The following is a 23,245-nucleotide window of genomic DNA, read 5'->3' on the forward strand; positions in this document are numbered from 1 at the left end:
ACAACCAAAATTGTGCACTTATTGATCACTAGTCCTTGGGAGACGACCCGGAAATTAAAACTCCTGGTTTATATTTGTTTTGAATAGTGACAATTTGTCCTTCTAAACTTTGGTGTTGCCCGATTGTTGGGTTGGGGCTATACTTGCAACGCTAATCCCATTTTTGGAGGAAAATCCCTAACTCGCTTTGGGACAACCACCAAGTTGTTGATTTGGGCTATACTTGCAACGAAGAGATTCTATTTCGTGAAATTCTAGATCAACACTAATTCTCGCATCAAGTTTTTGGCGCCGTTGCCGGGGATGCAATCGGTGTTACGTTTTTTGTTGTTGTGAATATGTTAATAGTGTAAATAGCACTTTTTAGTTGTTTGTTTACTTTTGTTAGTAAGTTTTGTTTATACTTTCTCTATGACTTATCCACACCATTACCACAATTCACCCCAATAGAACCCAAACACTTACCATTCTAGTCATCAATCTACACACCACCACCTCACTACATACAAAATCAAAATCCTTACTCTCATGAGCTTAATTATCAACCTTCATCACCCTAAATTTCATCTTCATATATGGATCAAGCCACACAAGAAGCACTCTAAGTGCTTATTTAAGAACAACAAGAGTTCTGGAAGAAGCAAGATCAAGTCATGTCTACCTTAGCGAAAACCTTGGATCGGTTAGCTTCAATGCGTTCATGCCACAACCAAGAAATTCTTGTGGATGAATGTGTGGAATCAAGCGGAGAGTGTGGAATGAAGAAAAGATTGAAAAATCTAGTAGAAGATGTCAAGTCACAACATGAAGTGCAAGAGGAGATGAATGAATAGTTGATGGAAATTGATCAAGTGGATTCCATCATTCATGATTTTTGTCCAACTTGGTCAATCCCTTCAATGACCTTCATGAACCTCCCTTGATTGAATTTGAAGGAGTGTTGATGTGGACTTCACACAACCTCCAATTTTTGACTTGAGTGATAATGAGGAAGATTTAAAGGAGGTTGAGGAAGATTTTAGCTACAAAGAAGTGAAGGTACATGTACAAGAGCAAATTGAGTGGGTGAAAATTTTACCAACAAGCTTCTTAGGCCCACATCAATAGGCCATCTTGGAGACGGATCATCAACTTCGAACCCTTCTTAGAGTAGTGGATGATGGAGAGAAGAATGTCAATTGGCAACGAAATAGAAAGTTCATCAAAGAAGTTAATTCAACATTTGAAGGTCAACTATGGTGCAAGAGTCAATTGAGTGGATTCCAGGGAGTGTACAAGTGTGTCAATGGTGATTCAAGAAGTTGTTCATCTAAGTGCAAAAATGAAGATCAACAAGAAGGTGAACAAGAAACTAGAGTATGGGATCCGAGTATTAGGTTCAACACTCAATACTTATGGATCCTAGTTGCTAGCTTGGAATTTCTCAAGAGTTTGATGCATTTCATTTGGGACCCCGGAGGTCAAATCAAGAGCAAACTCGGATGGTGATTCAAGGAGGAATGGAAACATAAGCCGCCCTAACAAGAATCTCCTTAAAAAGTCCAACTTAAGGACTTTAAACCAAAGTGTTAGGTGGGAAACACCCCACCATGGTAATATCTTTCTATCCCCTTCTCTCTTTTAGCTTTTATTTCTTGAATAATTGGTTATGTTGCTTAGTTAGTTAGTTGCATTTTGAAGTTAGTTAGGTAATCTTAGTGGAATAATGTGTTTTTAGAGTTTTAACATGTTTTGGAGCTTGAAAACATGTTTTGGATGTCATGTTTAGTGCCTTAAAGGCATTAAAATTTTTGCAGAAACAAAGCTCCGTGCGCACGCACGTACCTGTGCGCGCGCACACTTCCCTTATTTTTCACCATCTGTGCGTACACTCCTTATCATCCAGTCTGTTCAGGACGCTCGCACCAGTTGTGCGTGAGCACCCTATCCGTTTTCTCTTTCGTGCGTTCGCACACTCGTTGTGTGTAAGCACACTCACCCCTTTTTACTTTAAAAAAAAATAGCTACCTGTGCGTGGGCACAACCTTCAACACACCCATCTTGTTCGTAGCGCTTGCATCCAGTGTGCGTGGGAACAACCTTCTAATTTCCCTCGTGTGCGCACGCACACAGCCTTGTGCGCGTGCACAGACCTTGATACCTCTTCTGTTCGCAGCGCTCGCATGCTACTGTGTGTTCGCATACCCTTCCTTTTCCCTAGTGTGCGTGGGCACACTACCTTGTGCGTACGCACAGGGCACTTTTCGAACGTTAATTCGAAAGGGGATATGACAAAGAGAATTTGTTGTTGATCTAGAATTTCAAAATATAGAATTCCATCGTTGAAAGTATAGTCCAAACCAACAATGAATTCTCTCAATCAAATGTTTTATATTCAAATTATAATAACCGAGATCAAGAGTACTTCAACCTCGGGTCGTTCTCCCTAGGACGCAATTGGAAGTGTTTCTCTTTCAATTAAGAAATAAAAGAACTAAGAAGTGATCAAAATTGTAATTAATGCAAGTAAAGAGAAGGTAAGATCAAAACTAGTGAAAATGCTAAAAATACAATAAAAGAGCCTTGACTTGGGAGTGAGGATCCAAAGAATCCTATCATTGCCATAACCACAACTATGGTAATTATGATGAGTCAATCTCGCCTAGTCAACCCCAACCATCAAGGAGTAAGTCAAGCAAGCATAATTGATCTTAATCCATAAGTCCTAGCCAACTTACCAAACTAGTTGATAAAAGGCTAGTGTCAATGGAAACAAGAGTCAACTAACTACCCAAGAATTACCACTAAATATCGGACATTATGACTCTAGTATCCTAGGAACTCAAACCACAAGTCAAGGTGGAAAAATCTACTCAAAATCTAAGGTTGGCATTTTCACAAACACCTTGTGTGCATAAAAGTAAAACATGGGAAATTGTAAAGGAAAATAGAAACTATAACCAAGCTATCAACAATATCAACAATAAAAATCCAAACAAACATAAAGAAAGCATGAAACACTAAATGCATTGATCAAAACTCCAAGAAACACAAAATTGCAAATATGAACAAGTAACTTGAACTAAAAGGAAATGAAAGTAAAGACAATGTAATTAAAGAGGAATTGAAGAGTACTTATAATTAAAGATGATCAAAATCCAAAATTAAGCTTGCTATAAAATGCTACAATTGAAATTGCATAAACCCTAGGAGAGCTCTCTACTCTACACTACTCCTACTCCTAATACTATTTTCTATCTAATCTACTTAATGAAAAGCCTCCTCTCATTTGTATTGAATCCCCCTTATATAGCACTCCAAAATCAGCATCCAAGCCTTCCAAAATGGGCCAAAGGCCTTCAAAAAATGCTCAGCACGCGTTTCATTAACAAAATCACATGCAGGTACCTGTGCGAACGCACAGACGTGTGCGTCTGCACACTCGACTGAAAGTTGACCTGTGCGTACGCACAGGTGCCTGTGCGCACGCACACATGGAAATTATCGCTTGTGCGCACGCACGCACACTTCGCTGTGTGTGCTTTTCCTTGTTTTCTTTATGTTTTCTCCCTTGTACATGCTTTCTTCCACTTTTGGCCATCCATTCTTGCCTCTAAGGCCTGAAATCACTCACAAACCATATCATGACATCGAATGACATAAAAGTGGAATTAAAAATCACTAATCTAAGCATTAAAACGCATGTTTTCACATTTAGAATCAAATTAGGGATCAAACACAAAAGTATGCTATTTTGGTGATTAAGTGTGAATTCATGTGCTAGAATCCATTCAAATCAAGCCAAAATACATCGAAAAATATAGACTCATCAAGATACCATCGCACCCCATTAGATACCCCCCAAAACCCCTTTCTTCTTCTTTTTTCTCTCAACCTAACCTAGCCACACCTCCCAATCACCCCCCGTTCGATGACAACACCACCGGCGACCACTGTCGCCTACCTTCCCTCTCTTCTTTCTTCTCTTTCTTCCCCCTTCCACCATTTCTTCTTTCTCTGCGCGCGACAACTCTAGTGAAACGGTTGTCTGAAAATACAAAACATATAATATAAGGCTATAAGCACAACAAAATAGCAATCAATAGAAACAAAAAATTCTATTGCCATAAACAAGTTAATTTTGTGCTGCCCCTTTCAACAAACCATCCAACCCCAGTCCTGCTAGTGGTCACTTGGCTTGACCCACTCTATAGAAGTGGAAACAATTGCTAGAAGGCCAAATGACACATGCATTTTTGCTGTCTCTAGTTTTGAGATATAGCATGATACCCTCTTAACTTATAGCAATTTTCACATCAGAGTGATACCAATGGCTGATGACGTAATACATTATGTAGAGTTGTGTAGCGACGACATATTGGCAAAGCAACTCTATTGCATTAGCATGAACAACATACTGCCCACATTTTTGTAGAAACAGAATCCAACAGATTTTAGTGGTAGAAAAAGAGAAAGTAACCATAATCATCTTGAGTAGAAAAATGAACTACCTTTATATGCTTTGGTCTCTCCAATTCAACATGAGAAATATAACTTTCAACAAGGAATTTAAATCCAATCACCAACTCAGCATCAAATGATCCATCTGGATAGTGCCTAAGTATTTCCAACCTTCGACACCAGGGGACAATCCTATGGTAGAAGTCAACAACTGCAACAACATCAAATAATTGTTCTACCGAGTACCTGATAATAAAAAAGCATATCAGCTCACAAATACAAAGCGTATTCTCTATCAATCCAAATGTGTCGAGTTCCAATTAATTACACATTAAAATGATCAAATTATTTAAATTCAACACAGGGATTAGTGATTGGGGAGGAACTCAGGAAGAGAAGTGTGTTTCCCAAAATGCACTTCTCCTTGTAAATTTTGGAGAACACCTTCTTCACCATCTTCACATCCAAGAAAGTGCCTCGTTTGGACAACAGCATTGCTATTACTCAATGCTCCCGTAGACGGGGAACTGGCAACGTGGCATCCAAGAGACTGAATCTAATTGGTGGCACCACCATGAGCAATGCCGCTTCTGCTTAACGCTAAGGAGCGGAGTGCCTTCGTGGTGGACAAAAATGCCGGCATTTTTTCTTCAACTCGGAAAGAATAGGAACATGGAAACCTAAATTGAGAAATTGGGCAGGTTTTAAAATGAGAGATTGAGAATGGAAGAATAGAATATTGGGATTGGAAATTGAAAGTGAACCCTAGAATATGGGAAAGCAGGGGATTAGGGAGAAATCTTGGAATGTGAGAAGACACAGAATCGTTTATTCAAAACAGATAGGCTCTACTTCGAATCATTTATTCAAAACAGAAAAATTTTTTCATGATAATCCTTGAAGAGAACATGAAAAAAGCATGTCTTCAGATTGGCATTGTCTTCAATTACAGGCTGCAAAGGCAGTGGAACTTAATTATTAATTACTCAAATTAAGGAAATAATCTTAGCTCCATTCAAAAGAAAAAAAATAAACCCTCCCTAAATTCATTTTTTTTAAATAAACAAAAGAGTACTACAAAATCTAATTCATGATATCCGAATATAGATGTAGCAACCTTCACTCATCAAATTAAAAAAGCATAGTAAATGATTCCGTGCGATGTACGAAAATAAATAATTTGTACTTAATGATACAATGATTCATAATTATTTTCTGTAAAAATTGAATTAAAGAAAGAATGCTTGATCATAATAATATATAAAAGAATGATATTAGAAAAATTTAAATTTTAAAAATTCTAAAATGAGGGACAAAATTTGAAAAACAATAGATAAGAAGGGGCGAATGAAGAAAATGTGTATGATTTCATACTTAAAAGTAGGGAATAGAGATATAAAGCAATTGATTTTATTGGCTAAGAAGAGGAACTATAGGAAGATGTTTTGAGTAACTAAAGCAAGTATTAGATGGAAGAAAAATTACGATGTAAAACACCAAAAATCCTTGTATGGTGTGCATAAGCTATCTAAACATCATACCTGTGAATATTATGATGTTGAGAGATGCTGGTGGCCAATTGTTATGCATATATACACCATGACATAAATAGTGTCACCCTGTTTAGGAGAGTTGTTAGCTTGAAATTCTACTACAACATGCTCTCTTTTATAATAATAGTAAGAGATTAAACCATTCAATTTTTAGATTTGTGTTGCTTGTTTGATAAATGTGCATGCATTTATTTGAAAGTAAAACTAATTGTGTAGTAGCTTGACCTAATCTTTGAATTAAAAGCATTGTAGATTTGGTACTTTAACTTTGCATTATATTATGCTAGGAAAAAATTCACTCACTCAGACAAGGAATATAAACCTAGTTATACATGGAGAAGCATCTGGGAAACAAAGTGGGTGCTAGAGCTGGGTGGATTATGAAAAATTAGCTAAGAAAAAATACAAAGATCTGGGAAGATTTGTGATTCCTAACCAAAACGGGTTCAAAGTGTGGAGCACAAAAACATGCTTTTATAAGAAAACCACAGTGGATAGCCTAATTAACTAAGAAGACAAAACATAGAACTAGGAGATAATCAATAATACTTTTCTACCTTTTGAAGCAGAGCAAATTCTAGAGCTGCTTATAGAAATATTCATGCACAGGAAGATAACTACTATTGGAAGTACAATAGAAAAAGAGATTATGAGGTAAAAGAGTTACCACCTCATCAGAAGCCATAACTAGACCGCAGTTTGTACCAGCACCCCAATCCAAGCAAAGCAACAATTCTGAAAAAAATTTTGGAAGATGAGAATTTTCTTGAGAGACCAAAACTTCATTTGGAGACTGATGAACCGATCACAACCTACAAAGCCAAATTTACAAAAAAGAGGCGTGGGAAGAACTGCAATGTGCCCTAGGTGCTGGGAAAAGGAAGAGACAAATTCTCACCTATTCAGGGACTGTAATTAAGCGAGGCATTTCTAGTTTATCTCCCCATTTATGCTCAAAACGGAAACAGCAACCAACACCTCCTTGCAACAATGGATTCAGTCAATGCTTAATCATTCTGGGGATGAAAGGGGTGGGCTCTTTCTTTGTTGTCTTAACACAATTTGACTTGGTAGGAACAAACTAATCTTCGACTAGGAACACTCTCTACCAGAGACTCTGCTGGAGAAAGTGCACCGAGCCTTCACGGAAGCAACCAGGCCCGACCTGCCTATCACCTTATCACGAAGAACACCTCCGGAAAGCCAGAGTGTGAGCAAATGGAGGTCTCTAGAGCAAGGAAGATACAAAGTTAATATACATGCTGCCATCATTACTGAAAGGAGATGAGGAGTTGGTGTTGTAATTAGAGACTGGGAAGGGGTGGTTGTGCTTGCTGCCACGTTGGAAGTTGCTGCATCACCAGTTACAGAGGCAGAAGCATGGGCTATCTTTATGGGCCTGAGCTTGGCGGCACAAGGGTGTTTTTTAGAGGTAGAAGTGGAAGGGGATAATGTTGAAGTAATATAAGCTCTGAAAGCTACATAAACTTTTACGGCTCCCTTCGGCACTATCATAGTAAACTGTAAAGCTTTTTTGAATAGTTATAGGTTTTACAACTTTACACATGTGAAAAGAAGTGGAAATTCAGTAGCACACACAATTGCTAATTTAGCTCTAACCAAGCCAAATTTACTGTAGTTGGAAGAAACCCCTATAATTATTTGTAACTTGGTCCACCTTGATATTATGAGCCTTTCTTCTTAATATAAATCTTTCCTTCAAAAAAAAATTTTTGCATTATATTTTATTAATGGTATCTTACTTCGTAACCAAATTCATTCCTGACAATTTCGATAAGATTTCATGGATAATTTTTTAAATTAATTAATAATATTTCTTTTAATCAGAATTAGTAACAGAGACATAAACCATAGAACAATTTTATTTATAGTCAACATATGCACAAAGGTTAATAAATTATAAGCACAGGTAAAAGTAAATAAACAAAGAAAAAATGTGAAAAAACCCAAAGTATAAAAAATCTAATTTTTTATTTCATAGACCTACATAATAAATAGATGATCAAGTGAGAAATGAAGCACTGTCTGCACTATGATAGTTAAAATTAGAAGAACAAAACTTATATTCTAAGAAATACAAGGAGAAGGGGAATCTGAAAAAGACAAAATAGGGAAAGCAATGGTCCACAGTCCATCACGACGGCAAAGAGTGAAAACCAGATGACGACGAGTGACAACCCCACAACGGTCCATGATCCAAGGTGACTCGACGACGACAAGAACCCAAAACCAGAAGACGACAAGCGACGATGATTCGACGAGTTGCTTCTGTAACTGGAAACGAGGGGCCCAGGAAAGTTTGTGAGATATTGAAACACTTTGTGACGAGACGAGAGGAGCAACGAGAGGTCAGCAAGTGTGAAGGAGAAGAGACTCGAGTGAGACCGAGACTCTAGTGGCAGCGAGAGAGAAGAGAGAGTTCAAGTCTGAGACTTGAAAGTGAGAGATTGAGAGTGTGAAGGTGGGCTGAGAAAACCCAATGAAGATGAAGAGCTTCTTTGATATTTTTTAGTTTTTCATATGTGTTTGTAGTAGGAAGCGTGCTGAGTTACTTTGCTGTGTTCCATAGGAGATTCAAGGATATGTTCCCATTTAGGGTGATAAAAGCATCCAACTAGTTTTGCACATGGGGGAGGAACGCGCAAACTGCTGGGGGAGGAGAGTTATTGATTGCTCGTTAACCTAACTCTAAGTTTGAAAGAAGAAAGCCACTTTCTTTTCATTTTAGGTTATGAAGGTGATTGTAACTGAAAAGCTGCTTTATGACCTACGCTTCCTTCTAAGGAATTGTGAATCTCCAAAACTACAAAGTAATTTTCATCCTCCATCCCTCGTAAGTTCGAAAGCTCTCTCTCTCAACCATGTATTATCTTTCATTATTTTTCTTTCTTATTTCCCGTCCTCCATCCCTTGAAAGTTCGAAGGCTCTCTCTCAACCCTGTTATGTCATTCATTATTTTTCATTCTTATTTCTAGGAATTTTGCAATAATCTCTATTACCAGTTACCACTTTCTCTTTCTTTCCACCACCCCCAGCCCCAATTATTCCTCTATTGTAATCTGATATCTTCTCTTCCTCCATTTTCTCTCCAAAGATTAAACCTTTACCTTCCACACAACAACCCCTTTTCTGCTCACTCCTCAAATTTTACCCTTCTTATCTTCTTCTCTAAGCACCTTTTTTTTCTCAACAAGAGTGGTATCATTTTCAACAAGTAAGGGCCCGGTTGTAGTGTGGTGTAGCTTGAGCCTACCTTCGCACAATTCCATTACTCTTTAGGAGGCATCCTCCATAGATAAACTACCCACCCCACAGTGTTTTCCTTCGAAAGCTATCTCATAATCATGGGGTCACTGGTGCAGTTGGAATCGGGGTCAGCACCAGTGCAGCCAAAATTGGGATCACCATTGGCGCAGCCAATACCAGCCTACGAGGTTCTCAGAGTACCGCACAGACGGACCTCTTTGGTCTGGCTCGGCGGCGTCGTTTCTTACTTTGTTCTCCATTCCATTCTCAGTTACTACGGCAACCGATCCACCTATAAACTTAGGCGCCACCGTCCTTTCATCCTTGCTGGGGCCGTTGCCATCAACATATCTCTTTTGACGATTGGCTTCATCGTAGACATCAGCAACGCCTTTGGAGACATCCTCTTGGAGAAAACTCGGCCATGCGCCATAGCCATTTTTGGGATTGGATTCTGGATTATGGATACGTTGATCAACATAATTGAGGTCCCCTGCAAAAACTTCCTTGAAGACCTTGCCGCCAGCGACCAACGGAAGATCAGACTGGTATACACGTTCTTTTCATTCTTCATAGAAGCGGAAAGTGTGCTGGGTTACTTCGCCGCATTCCTTAGGAGATTCGGGGATATGTTCCCATTAACAGTGACAAAAGCATGTGACCGGTTCTACACGTGGTAGTGGAATGCGCAACCCGCTAAGAGAGGAGTGTTATTGATTGCTCGTTAGCCTAACTTTAAGTTTGAAAGAAGAAAGCCACTTTTTATGTTAGGTTATGAAGGTGATTGTAACTGGAAAGGTGCTTTATGACCTAGGAAGTCTCCGAAACTTCAAAGTAATTTCCATCCTCCATCCCTCGAAAGTTTGAAAGCTTTCTCTCTCAACCCTATGTTGTCTTTGATTATTTTTCATTCTTATTTTCCATCATCCATCCCTCAAAATTTGGAAGCTCTGTCTCTCAACCCTGTGTTGTCTTTCATTATTTTTCTTTCTTATTTCTAGGAATTTTGCAATAATCTCTATTACTAGTTACCACTTTCTCTCTCTTTCCACCACCCCAACCCCAACTATTCTTCTTTTGTATTCTGATACCTTCTCTTCCTCCATTTTTTCTCCAAAGATTAAATCTTTACCTTCCATACAACAACTCTTTTTCTGCTCACTCCTCATATTTTACCCCTCTTATCTTCTTCTCTAAGCACCTTTGCTTCTCAACAAGAGTAGTTTCACTTTCAACAAGTAAGCGCTCAGTTGTAGTGTGGTCTAGCTTGAGCCTACATTCGCACACCTCCGTTATTATTTAGCAAGCATCCACCCCAGATAAACTACACACCCCACAATGTCTCTCGATTGATAGCTGATTCAGTTATTCTAAATAAAATTTTTTTAAGGGTGATTCTTAAATCACCTATTATAGTATTTAAAATATAAGTTAATTCGATTATGGAATTATGTTATTTATATATAATGTATTTTGTAAATATTTGGTATGAGCATTTTCCGTGCGCAGGTACGGAACCAGGAATTTGGTGGAGGAGGGGCCGAAAATTAAAATATCATATAATAAAATATAATATTATATATTCATTAATATATATAATCATAATTAATATTTTTTGATTAAAAAATACTAATAAGTGCTTGTTATATAAAAAATTTATCTTAGTTCTTATAATTTTTTTTATTTTGGATTCAATAAAATATAAAAATTATCTTTTTTTTATTAGTTTACTTTATTTAGTATTATTGTGACAGTAAATTATATTTTTATGCTTCATATAAAAAAAAACATATACTATAAAATAATATAAATAAGTTATTTTAATAATTTTGTTATATGCATTCAAAACATATTCATGAATTAAATATATAAAATATAATTATTTTAATGAATTTACTTAATATGTTATTAATATAATATCATGAAAAAAATAAATAATTTTTAAAATAATTTACTTTTATGTATGTACTATAATATATAAAGATTTTTTTAGTTATTATAAATATTAAAATATTTTTATATGATAATAGGGGTAATAATTAAGAGAAAAAATATTTAAAAAGAGAAAAAAGTTTAAATATTTAAAGATTTGAAAATTTATTTAATTGGAAAGTGATTGGCAATAATATTTTTTTAATTTAAAGATTGTTATTTATTTTTAAGTTTAATAATTTAATTATTTATCTAAGATAATTATTTACTCTATTTTTTAAATAAAATTATATAATATATAATAATTTTATATACTTAAAATTGTTAACTTTGTTCAAAACGTTGGGGGACCAAGGCCCATACTTGCCCCCCATGGATCCGTCTCTGCCTATGCGATCCTAGTGCGATCCCTGTGCATCGCAGGAGTCACTCGCTAGTATTTACACTATAGCATCCCCGTTTCTAGGTCTGTTCTCCATCTCATCCTCAGTTACTACAGCAACCGATGCACTTGTAGACTTGGGCGCGACCTTCTTTTCATCCTTGCCGGTGCTGTTGCCGTCACCATACCTCTTTTGACGATTGACTTCACCGCAGAAATCAGTTACGCCTTCAGAGACAATCTCTCTGAGAAAATTCGGCCACGCGCCATAGGCATTTTTGGGATAGGATTCTGCATGTTGGACACGTCGATCAACATGATCGAGGCCACCTACAAAGCCTTCCTAGATGACCTTGCCGTCAGCGATCAACTAAAGATCAGACTAGCATACACGTTCTTCTCATTCTTCATGGTAATGGAAAGCGTGCTGAGTTACTTCACTGCATTCCTTAGGAGATTCGAGGATATGTTCCCATTCACGATGGCAAAATCATGCAACCGGTTTTGCACGTGGGGGAGGAACGCGCAACCCGTTGGGAGAGGAGTGTTATTGATAGCTTGTTATCCTAACTCTAAGTTTGAAAGAAGAAAGCCACCTTCTTTTCATTTTAGGTTATGAAGGTGATTGTAACTGGAAAGCTTCTTTATGACCTACGCTTTCTTCGAAGGAATTGTGAAATGCTCTAGGGGGTGGAAACGAATTGTCCAAAACTACAAAGTAATTTCTATGCTCCATCCCTCGAAAGTTCGAAAGCTCTCTCTCAAAACCCTGTGTTGACATTCATTATTTTTCTTTTTATTTCCTATCCGCCATCCCTCAAAATTTTGAAAGCTCTCTCTCTCTCTCTCAATCCTGTGTTGTCTTTCATTATTTTTGTTTATTATTACCAGACAATTTGCAATAATCTCTGTTACCAGTTACCACTTTCTCTCTCTTTCCACCACCCCCCAACCCTAATTCTTCTTCTGTTGTATTCTGATACCTTCTCTTCCTCTAATTTCTCTCTAAAGATTAAAAATTTTCCTTCTAAACAACAACGCATTTTCTGCTCACTCCTCAAATTTTACGCCTCTTATCTTCTTCTCTAAGCACCTTTGCTTCTCAACTAGAGTGATTTCACTTTCAACAATAAAGTGCCCAGTTGTAGTGTGGTGTACCTTGTAACGACCCAATTTCTGGTACGTCATGATCATACTAGAAACTGAGCACTACCAACTTGTCTTCTTAATTATTATCTATCATTTATTATATGAGCCTGATTCGTTATTAAAAGCGTAGTTATTTTGCAAGGTACTTATTTTTGAAAACGTTTGGATTAATAAACAGAATCATTCATAATCAATTCACAAATAATAACAGATAAAATAGTTATAAACAATCACACATAAATACATCTGAAGCAGTTGACAATATTCGGTGGTTCAACCTTTATTAGATTATAGACTTTTAGTTAGAACACCCCTAGATATAGCTAGATAATAACTATATACATATATATATACATACAACATCACAGGTCCTGACCTATTACAAAAATCCCTAAGCTGGCACCCAAGCTAGCCTAGGCTCTATACTCACCTAGTCCCTCTAAACTACTAAAGCGAGGGAAAGTATGTTCTAAGTCTTCAAAACTCAAGTCAGATGGAACGTCATCAATAGGTGGAAGATCACCTACTACTCCTCTACACGATCATACATTGTCATATGATGTCTGGTGCGCAGAAATCATGACGGTTCCATTCCTTGGTAACGGAGCTGAAAAATTTATACGCACGTTCATAATCTTAATTCTTTGTCACAACTTCACACAGCTGACCAGCAAGTGCACTGGGTCGTCCAAGTAATACCTTACGTGAGTAAGGGTCGAATCCCACGGAGATTGTCGGCTTGAAGCAAGCTATGGTCACCTTGTAAATCTCAGTCAGGTGGATTCAAATGTATTAAGAGATTATAGTGTACTGAAAGATAATTAAAATAGGATAGAGATACTTATGTAATTCATTGGTGAGAGTTTCAGATAAGAGTATAGAGATGCTGTCTCCATCCAACCATTCCTACTCCTTTCCATGGCAAGCTTTATGTAGGGCATCACCGTTGTCAATGGCTACATCCCATCCTCTCTGTGAAAATGGTCCAATGCGCTGTCACTGCATGGCTAATCATCTGTCGGTTCTCGATCATACTGGAATAGGATTTGCTATCCTTTTGCTTCTGTCACTAAGGCCAGCACTCGCGAGTTTGAAGCTCGTCACAGCCATCCCTTCCCAGATCCTACTCAGAATATCATAGACAAGGTTTAGAATTTCCAGATCTCAAGAATGGCCATCCATGGGTTCTAACTTATACCACGAAGATTCTAATATCTCGGACTCGGTCCTCTGTATTAGATATCCAAGAGATATTCATTCTAGCTTGTTTGCATGTAGAACGGAAGTGTTTGTCAGGCACGCGTTCATAAGTGAGAATGATGATGAGCGTCACATAATCATCACATTCATCATGTTCTTGGGTGCGAATGGATATCTTAGAGAAGGAATAAGCTTGAATTGAATAGAAAAACAGTAGTACTTTGTATTAATTCATGAGGAACAGCAGAGCTCCACACCTTAATCTATGGAGTGTAGAAACTCTACCGTTGAAAATACATAAGAATGAAGGTTCAGGCATGGCCGAGAGGCCAGCCCCCAAAACGTGATCTAAAGATGAAACTAAAGATGTAAATACAATAGTAAAAAGTTCTATTTATACTAAACTAGTTACTAGGGTTTACAGAAATAAGTAAATGATGTAGAAATCCACTTCCGGGGCCCACTTGGGGTGTGCTTGGGCTGAACATGAAGCTTTCACGTGGAGAGGTCATTCTTGGAGTTGAACGCCAGTTTGTAACATGTTTCTGGCATTTAACTCCACTTTGCAACCTGTTTCTGGCGTTTGACTCTAGAATGCAGCATGAAACTGGCGTTCAATGCCAGTTTGCGTCGTCTAAACTCGGGAAAAGTATGGACTATTATATATTTCTGGAAAGCCCTGGATGTCTACTTTCCAACGCAATTGAGAGCGTGCCATTTGGAGTTCTTTGGCTCCAGAAAATCTACTTTGAGTGCAAGGAGGTCAGAATCCAACAGCATCTGCAGTCCTTCTTCAACCTCTGAATCTGATTTTTGCTCAAGTCCCTCAATTTCAGCCAGAAAATACCTGAAATCACAGAAAAACACATAAAATCATAGTAAAGTCCAGAAATGTAATTTTTAATTAAAAACTAATAAAAATATACTAAAAACTAACTAAATCATACTGAAAACTATGTAAAAACAATGCCAAAAAGCGTATAAATTATCCGCTCATCACAACACCAAACTTAAATTATTGCTTGTCCCCAAGCAACTGAAAATCAAATAGGATAAAAAGAAGAGAATATACTATAAATTCCAAAATATCAATGAAACTTAGCTCCAATCATATGAGCGGGACTTGTAGCTTTTTGCCTCTTGAATAGTTTTGGCATCTCACTTTATCCATTGAAGTTCAAAATAATTGGGATCTATAGGAACTCAGAGTTCAGATAGTGTTATTGATTCTCTTAGTTCAGTATGTTGATTCTTGAACACAGCTACTTTATGAGTCTTGGCAGTGGCCCTAAGCACTTTGTTTTCCAGTATTACCATCGGATACATAAATGCCACAGACACATAATTGGGTGAACCTTTTCAGATTGTGACTCAGCTTTGCTAAAGTCCCCAATTAGAGGTGTCCATGGTTCTTAAGCACACTCTTTTTTTTGCTTTGAACCTCGATTTTAACCGCTCAGTCTCAAGTTCTCACTTGACACCTTCACGCCACAAGCACATGGTTAGGGACAGCTTGGTTTAGCCGCTTAGGCCAGGATTTAATTCCTTTAGGCCCTCCTATCCACTGATGCTCAAAGCCTTGGATCTTTTTTCATTACCCTTGCCTTTTGATTTTAAGGGCTATTGGCTTTTTGCTCTTGCCTTTTGGTTTAAAGAGCTTTTGGCTTTTTCTGCTTGCTTTTTCTTTTTTTTTTCTTTTTCTTTTTTTCGCCATTTTTTTTCGCAAGCTTTTGTATTCACTGCTTTTTCTTGCTTCAAGAATTATTTTTATGATTTTTCAGATTATCAAATAACATGTCTCCTTTTCAGCATTCTTTCAAGAGCCAACATATTTAACATTCATAAACAACAACTTCAAAAGACATATGCACTGTTCAAGCATTCATTTAGAAAACAAAAAGTGTTGCCACCACATCAAAATAATTAAACTAGTTTCAAGGATGAATTCGAAACCATGTACTTCTTGTTCTTTTATAATTAAAACATTTTTCATTCAAGAGAAGTGATGGATTCATATTCATTACTTTAAGGCATAGACACTTAAATACTAATGATCATGTAATAAGACACAAATATAAATAAACATAAAGCTCAAAAATCGAAAAACAGGAAAATAAATAAACAATGAGATTAAGGAATGAGTCCACCTTAGTGAGGGTGGCGTCTTCCTCTTCTTGAAGAACCAATGTTACTCTTGAGCTACTCTATGTCTCTTCCTTGTCTTTCTTGCTCCTCCCTCATAGCTCTTTGATCTTCTCTAATTTCATGGAGGATGATGGAATGCTCTTGGTGCTCCACCCTTAGTTGTTCCATGTTGGAACTTAATTCTCCTAGGGAAGTGGTGATTTGCTCCCAATAATTCTGTGGAGGAAAGTGCATCCTTTGAGGCATCTCAGGGATTTCATGGTGAGGAATCTCCTCATGCTCATGTTGAGGTCCATGATCTCTTATTTGCTCCATCCTTTTCTTAGTGATGGGCTTATCCTCTTCAATGAGGATGTCTCCTTCTATGTCAATTCCAGCTGAATTGCAGATGTGGCATATGAGGTGAGAAAAGGCTAACCTTGCCCAAATGGAGGACTTGTCAGCCACCTTGTAAAGTTCTTGAGGTATACTCTCATGAACTTCCACCTCCTCTCCAATCATGATACTATAGATCATGATGGCCCAGTCTATAGTAACTTCAGACTGGTTACTAGTAGGAATGATTGAGCGTTGAATGAACTCTAACCATCCCCTAGCCACTGGTTTGAGGTCATGCCTTCTTAGTTGAACCGGCTTGCCTCTTGAGTCAATTTTCCATTGAGCTCCTTCCTCACATATATCTAGGAGGACTTGGTCCAACCTTTGATCAAAGTTGACCCTTCTTGTGTAGCGGCGTGCGTTCTCTTCCATCATTGGCAAGTTGAATGCCAACCTTACATTTTCTGGACTGAAATCTAAGTATTTCTCCCGAACCATGGTAAGCTAATGCTTTGGATTCGGGTTCACACTTTGATCATGGTTTCTAGTGATCCATGCGTTTGCATAGAACTCTTGAACCATTAGGATCTCGACTTGTTGAATGGGGTTGGTGAGAACTTCCCAACCTCTTCTTTGGATCTCAAGTCGGATCTCCGAATACTCATTCTTTTTGAGCTTGAAAGGAACTTCAGGGATCACTTTCTTCTTGGCCACAACTTCATAGAAGTGGTCTTGATGGACCTTTGAGATGAATCTCTCCATCTCCCATGGCTCAGAGGTGGAAGCAATTGCCTTCCCTTTCCTCTTTCTAGAGGTTTCTCTGGCCTTAGGTGCCATAAATAGTTATGGAAAAACAAAAAGCAATGCTTTTACCACACCAAACTTAAAATATTTGCTCATCCCCGAGCAAAAGAAGAAAGAAAGTAGTAGAAGAGGAAGAAAATGGAGGAGAGGGAGAGAGATGTGGTTTCGGCCAAGGGGAAGAAGAGAGGGTTGTGTTGTGTGAAATAAAAGAAGGAATGAGGGGTTTATATAGAAGTGGGGAGGGGTTTAGGGTTCGGCCATTTAGGGTTTGGGAGGGAAAATATTTTGAATTTGAAGGTAGTGGGGTTTATGGGGAAGAGAAGATGGATGGAGTGGTGAGGGTGATGGAAAAGAGTAATTGAAGTGATTGGTGAAGGGCATTTGGGGAAAAGAGTTACAAAAAGGTGTGAAGAGGAGAGAATAGGGTTAGCTGGCGATCCTGTGGGGTCCATAAAGAATTGAAGATTGATGGTTTAGAAGTTATGGTAAATACTCGTTGCAAGTATAGTTACTAAACCAAGCAATCAACCTTTCTTACAAACGTTTTGGTTGTCACAAGTAACAAACCCCTTTAAAATTGATAACCGAGTATTTAAACCTTGGGTCGTCTTCTCAAGGAATTGCAGGGAGGTATGTTCTTATTATTGGTTATGAGTCTTGTAAATTGGGGGTTTTTAATGTATAAGATAAATAGCAAGAATAGTAAATGGCAAGAAAGTAATATTGTATTAAATTAAATAAATAATAAAACTCTTGGCAAGGTATTATAACTGGAAGTCCTATCCTGGTTATCCTTATCAATTGTAATGAGAATTGGATTTTTCTCCCACTTGTTAACCTCTAACTATGAAGGTAAGTTAAGTGGATGAATTAATTCTGATTCCTCAGGTCCTAGTCTTTCCTTGAGAAAGGCTAGAGTTATTGGAACTTGAATTAATGAGATGAAGAAATCCAATTTTCAATCAACAATGAGTTTGATAACTCAAGTGTCTCCAATGACTTAACCAAAGCCAAAAGGAAGAAAATATCTAAATTAAATTGAAAGCACTTATAAATAAAGCAAAACAAAATTAAATCTGAAAATACCTCGACTTGCATTAATAATAGAAGATCAATCTAAACATAAAGAGTTCATAAATTAAATTAAAAAAGTAAATAAAAAGAACATTGAACCTGGGATTGAGAGTCACTCTAAAACTAGAGAAATTCTAAATCTTAATCCTAAGAGAGAGGAGAGAACCTCTCTCTCTAAAAACTACATCTACTCCTAAAATTGTGAATAAGAGAGCCTGTTTTTGAATGAGTGCATTTTCCCACTTTATAGCCTCTAATATGTGTTTTCTGGACCGAGAACTGGGTCGAAAACAGCCCAGAAATCGCTGGAGAAGAATTCAAACACGCTGATTTCTGTCACTACGATGTGGCCGCATGGGTCACGCGGTCGCATCGCCTAGCGTCAGGGTAACTATGGCATATTATATATCAAATCGAAGCCCCAGACGTTAGCTTTCCAACGCAACTGGAACCGCATCGTTTGGACCTCTGTAGCTAAAGTTATAACCGTTTGAGTGTGAAGAGGTCAGGCTGGACAGCTTAGCAGTTTCTCCAACTTCTTGTATTCCATCCACTTTTGCATGCTTCCTTTCCATCCTCTGAGCCATTCCTGCCCTATAAACTCTGAAATCACTTAACACACATATCAAGGCATCTAATGGTAATAAGAGAGGATTAATATTAGCAAATTAAGACCAAAGAAGAATGTTTTCAATCAAAGCACATAATTAGGAAGGCAAATGTATAACCATGCAAATAGTATGAATAAGTGGGTAAAGAGTTGATAAAATCCACTCAATTGAGCATAAGATAAACCATAAAATAGTGGTTTATCAACCTCCCCACACTTAAACACTAGCATGTCCTCATGCTAAGCTCAAGAGAAACTATAAAGAATGAAGAGGAATGGTAGAATGTATGAAATGCAACCTATCTATATGAATGCAACTACATGCAAAATGTTTCTACCTACTTGGTTAAAAGTAAACAAATCTTTTAAGAACAAATATGAATTGGATTTCACTAATTCAAATCATGAAAATGAAGTACAAATAGACTTGCAAGAAGAAAATAGCTCATGAAAGCAGGGAACAAGGAATTGAGCATCGAACCCTCACTGGTAGTGTATACACTCTAATCACTCAAGTGTTTTTAGGTTCGATTCTCTCAATTCTCTACTAACCTTGATTTCTAAGGCTTGCTCTTCATCTAACAATCAACATAAATTTAATGCACAAATACACATATCAAGAGGTCTTTTAAGGGTTGTAATGGGGTTAGGGTCAAGGTAGGATTGTATTTGGCCAAGTGGACTAAAATCTGAATCCTTAATTAACTTAAACTTTCCACCTAACTTTAGACAATTCATGTAATTATAATACCACATCTAACTATCCATTAACTATGTTTTCCACATATTCATGCATTCTAATTTCAAGTACAGTATATATGCATTACTTTCACCACTTACTTTAGGGCATTTTGTCCCCTTTTTCTTTTTTTTTTCTTTTTCTTCTTCTTTTTTTTCTTTCTTTTTTTATATTATATTTTTTTTCTTTTATTTTTTTCAATGCATATGATTAAATTATTGAATGCATGAACATGTCCTAAACATTTCTTTCACATTTTCAGAAAATTCTAACATACTCAATTCTCAAACCAAATGTTTCCAAATTCAACTTTTTCCATACTTAATTCATGAGCACTCTCACTAATCTAAGCTAACCAAGGATTCAAATTAAGGGTATTATTGTCTTTCGCTTAGAGTTAATGATGTGCTAAAATGAAGAACAAAGGGGTAAAAATAGGCTCAAAATTGGTTTGCAAAGGATAATGAAAGGTAAGGCCATATGGGTATGTAAGCTCAGTGAAATAAGGCCTCAATCATGTAAGTGTATGCATACCTTAAACAATGGAAATATAGAATCAAGCAAGACAAAGATCACAATTTTAGAGAGAAAAATACACACTAAAAAAATAAAATATTGGTTGATAAAATGCAACCAATTTAAATAGGCTCAAAAATCTCACAGGTTTTGTGTATTCGAGTTCTAAACCATGTTCCAGTATAATATCCCTTCAAACAAGTGTAACATTAAATTTTATTCAAATTAGTGAAATTCTCTAAAAATTTTCTTGAAAAAGAAAATATTACTTCAACCAAGTGGTAAAATATGCAAAAAAAAAAATCAAATAATTATGCAATCAAACATGTAAATGCAACAATGAACAAACAAATAAATTAAAAAATTTGGTGTTGAGTCAAGAAATAACTAACCCATGGAGATCGGTATCGACCTCCTCACACTTAAATATTGCACCGTCCTCGGTGCATGCTGAGATGTGCAGGTGGACGGGTTGCTTCAACTAATACTTTTCTCATCAAGGAATGTGCGTAGGAACTTGTGTGTCTTTCCCATGTAAACGTCTTCCGGTTCTCTTCCTGGTGGCCATCCTGAAAGAAAAAGAGAAGAAAAGTAACCCAAAGCAAAGATAGAAAACAAATAAAACATGGGTTGGTTAATGCCAATAAATGAGGGTCTCAATTACATGGTAGCTACAACATGCAAATGAGAAAACAGTAGGAGTACATGGCAAACAAGAGTGCAAAAATTTGCATAAATAGGGAAGAAAGTGTGGGTAAGGAGAGATAATATAAATTCATGTCAATGTAAAAGTAATACAGGTATAAAAGGTTGGCATTGATATAAATAATATTACCTATCCAGAATAAAAGAAGTCACTAAGCACCCAAAATAATTCAAGATAAGATGCAACAGTTAAATAAGAAAATCTTAACACCAAAGGAAAAATAATGAATTTAGAAAAGAAAACAAAAATATGCATAAAATTAAGATGCAATGAATAAAATATGTAATTAAGTAAAATAAAATAAAAGATAAGAAGAATGAGAAGGGAAGGAAGGGAAGAAGAAGTAAGTAAGAAAAGAGGGAGGAAAAATTAAGATTGGGGGAGAAAAGATAAGATATTTGGCAAATTAGGATAAGCTGTGCGGCGCAAGCGACGCGGTCGCACGGCTTGCGCTTTAAACTGATTGACGCGGTCGCGTGACCCATTTTAGGCTAATGGCACGAGGGCAGCCTCGCGCTCGCACAACTCTCTGTTCAAAATCATTAAATGCCAAATTTTGGGTGACGCGATCGCATGGGGCATGCGATCGCGCGAGTGGCCACTTAGTAGGATGTGACGCGGCCGCATGGGGCATGCGGTCGCGTGAGATGGACTGCGCGTCCAGCGCCGGTCCAGCACCACTCTAGCACAACTTTCGGCTGTGCACCATTATTACGTCGAAATCCTGGTCACGCGGTCGCGTGAGAGGCCATTATTCCCGTATGACGTGGTCGTGTCAGCGACGCGGTCGCGTGGGATGATTTGTGCTATTGGCACGCCTCCAGCCACGCTCTCGCGTGACTCTCTGTTCATTTTATTATTCTCTCCCACACCTGCGACGCGGACGCGTCAATGAGGCGGTCGCGTCGCATGAAATTTTTTTTATATGCAATATGCAGATGCAAATGTAGTGCTGATATGGATGTTATGAATAATTCCAGGTTCACTAAAATAAAATTCAAAAACAAACAAAACTAAATAAAATTAAAATTGAAAAAGGAACGATCATACCATGGTGGGTTGTCTCCCACCTAGCACTTTTAGTTAAAGTCCTTAAGTTGGACATTTGGTGAGCTCCCTGTTATGGTGGCTTGTGCTTGAACTCATCCAGGAATCTCCACCAATGTTTGTGATTCCAGTAACCTCCGGGGTCTCAAACTAGGCGCAGAAAGCTTTCAAGTAAGTTAAAGCAAGTTACAAGGCCCCAAGAGTGTTGATTGCCAGAATGAATTCCGGGGTCCCAAATCTTGCTTTTGCACCCGTCTTCAAGTTGATTATCATGATTCCATCCGGGTGATTCAGCTTTAGAATTCTCACTGAAGCATCCAAACAACTTCCTAGACCCATTCAATTGAGCTCTACACCAACCTTTGCGTTTAAACTTAAAGCTTCCAACCATAATGAACTTTGCAGGACAGTTCTTACCACTGACCATCTTCCTCTTACTCTTAATGCCACAAAGAGTTCTAAGTTGACAATCCGTCTCCAGTAGCCCATATTCAAGTGGAATTAGAAAGCTAAGGGATATGAATTTTACCCACTTGAATGTTGTGAAGGATGATGGCAACTTAGGGGGAGGTGTTTTTAATGAAATTGCAAGCTCCACTCCCTTGTGCTCTTCTCTGATAATTATCACCTCTTTGCAAGCTTCTTCAATTTCAACCTCTTTCTCTTGGTAGCTTTCTTCCAATTCAATCTCATCTTCATTGCTTTCCAAGGGCATGGGAGGTTATGCTTCTTCTTCTTGAATCTCCATCTCTTGATCAACCTCTTCCAAGTCTTCAACTGTGATATGCCTTGGAGGTTGTACACCCTCCTCAGCATCAATTTCAAACGTCTTGGAAGGGGGTTCTATGACTGGACTTTCCCATGGAGGTTCTGCATCTCCTAAGTCTTCAACCACTTCTTCTTCTTCAATAATTCCGGCTTCCTCCACTTGTTCCAGTACAAAGTCATGCTCCGTACTATTCACTGGAGTTTCTAATGTCTTATTCATGCTACGTTCTTCATTAGATTGTGCACATGAAGCCATGGGGGTTCCTTGAGTATCCGAACGTCGGGAAGCTAATTGATTTATCGCTTGCTCCAATTGATGAAGGGTTGCCGGAAATCAATCCACTGTTTCCTTGAAACGATCCTTTGTCTCTTGATGCGCTCGGCTTTCATAAATAGGATCATAGTGCTCTTGGATTGATGGATATGGAGATGGTGAATATTGAAGTGGTGGTTCTTGTGAGTAATTGGGTTGGAATTGGGGTGGTTCTACATATGGTTCATATGGCTCATAAGGTGGTTGGTATGGTGGTTGAGGGTTAGGGTCATATGGAGGTGAATGGCGGAAAGGGGCTTGTGAGTATGGTGGTCCAAAGT

The 23,245-nt window shown here is 37.7% G+C and overlaps 1 pseudogene; it reads right to left on the reverse strand.

Moving 5' to 3' along the window:
- Positions 1–9,096, reverse strand: part of LOC107636764 (uncharacterized) — a 43,872-nt pseudogene extending 34,776 nt beyond the window's left edge.
- Positions 9,097–23,245: the final 14,149 nt, after the last annotated feature.

Source organism: Arachis ipaensis, chromosome B4 (assembly GCF_059453495.1).
Source record: "Arachis ipaensis isolate K30076 ecotype BB chromosome B4, ASM5945349v1, whole genome shotgun sequence".
NCBI lineage: Eukaryota > Viridiplantae > Streptophyta > Magnoliopsida > Fabales > Fabaceae > Arachis > Arachis ipaensis.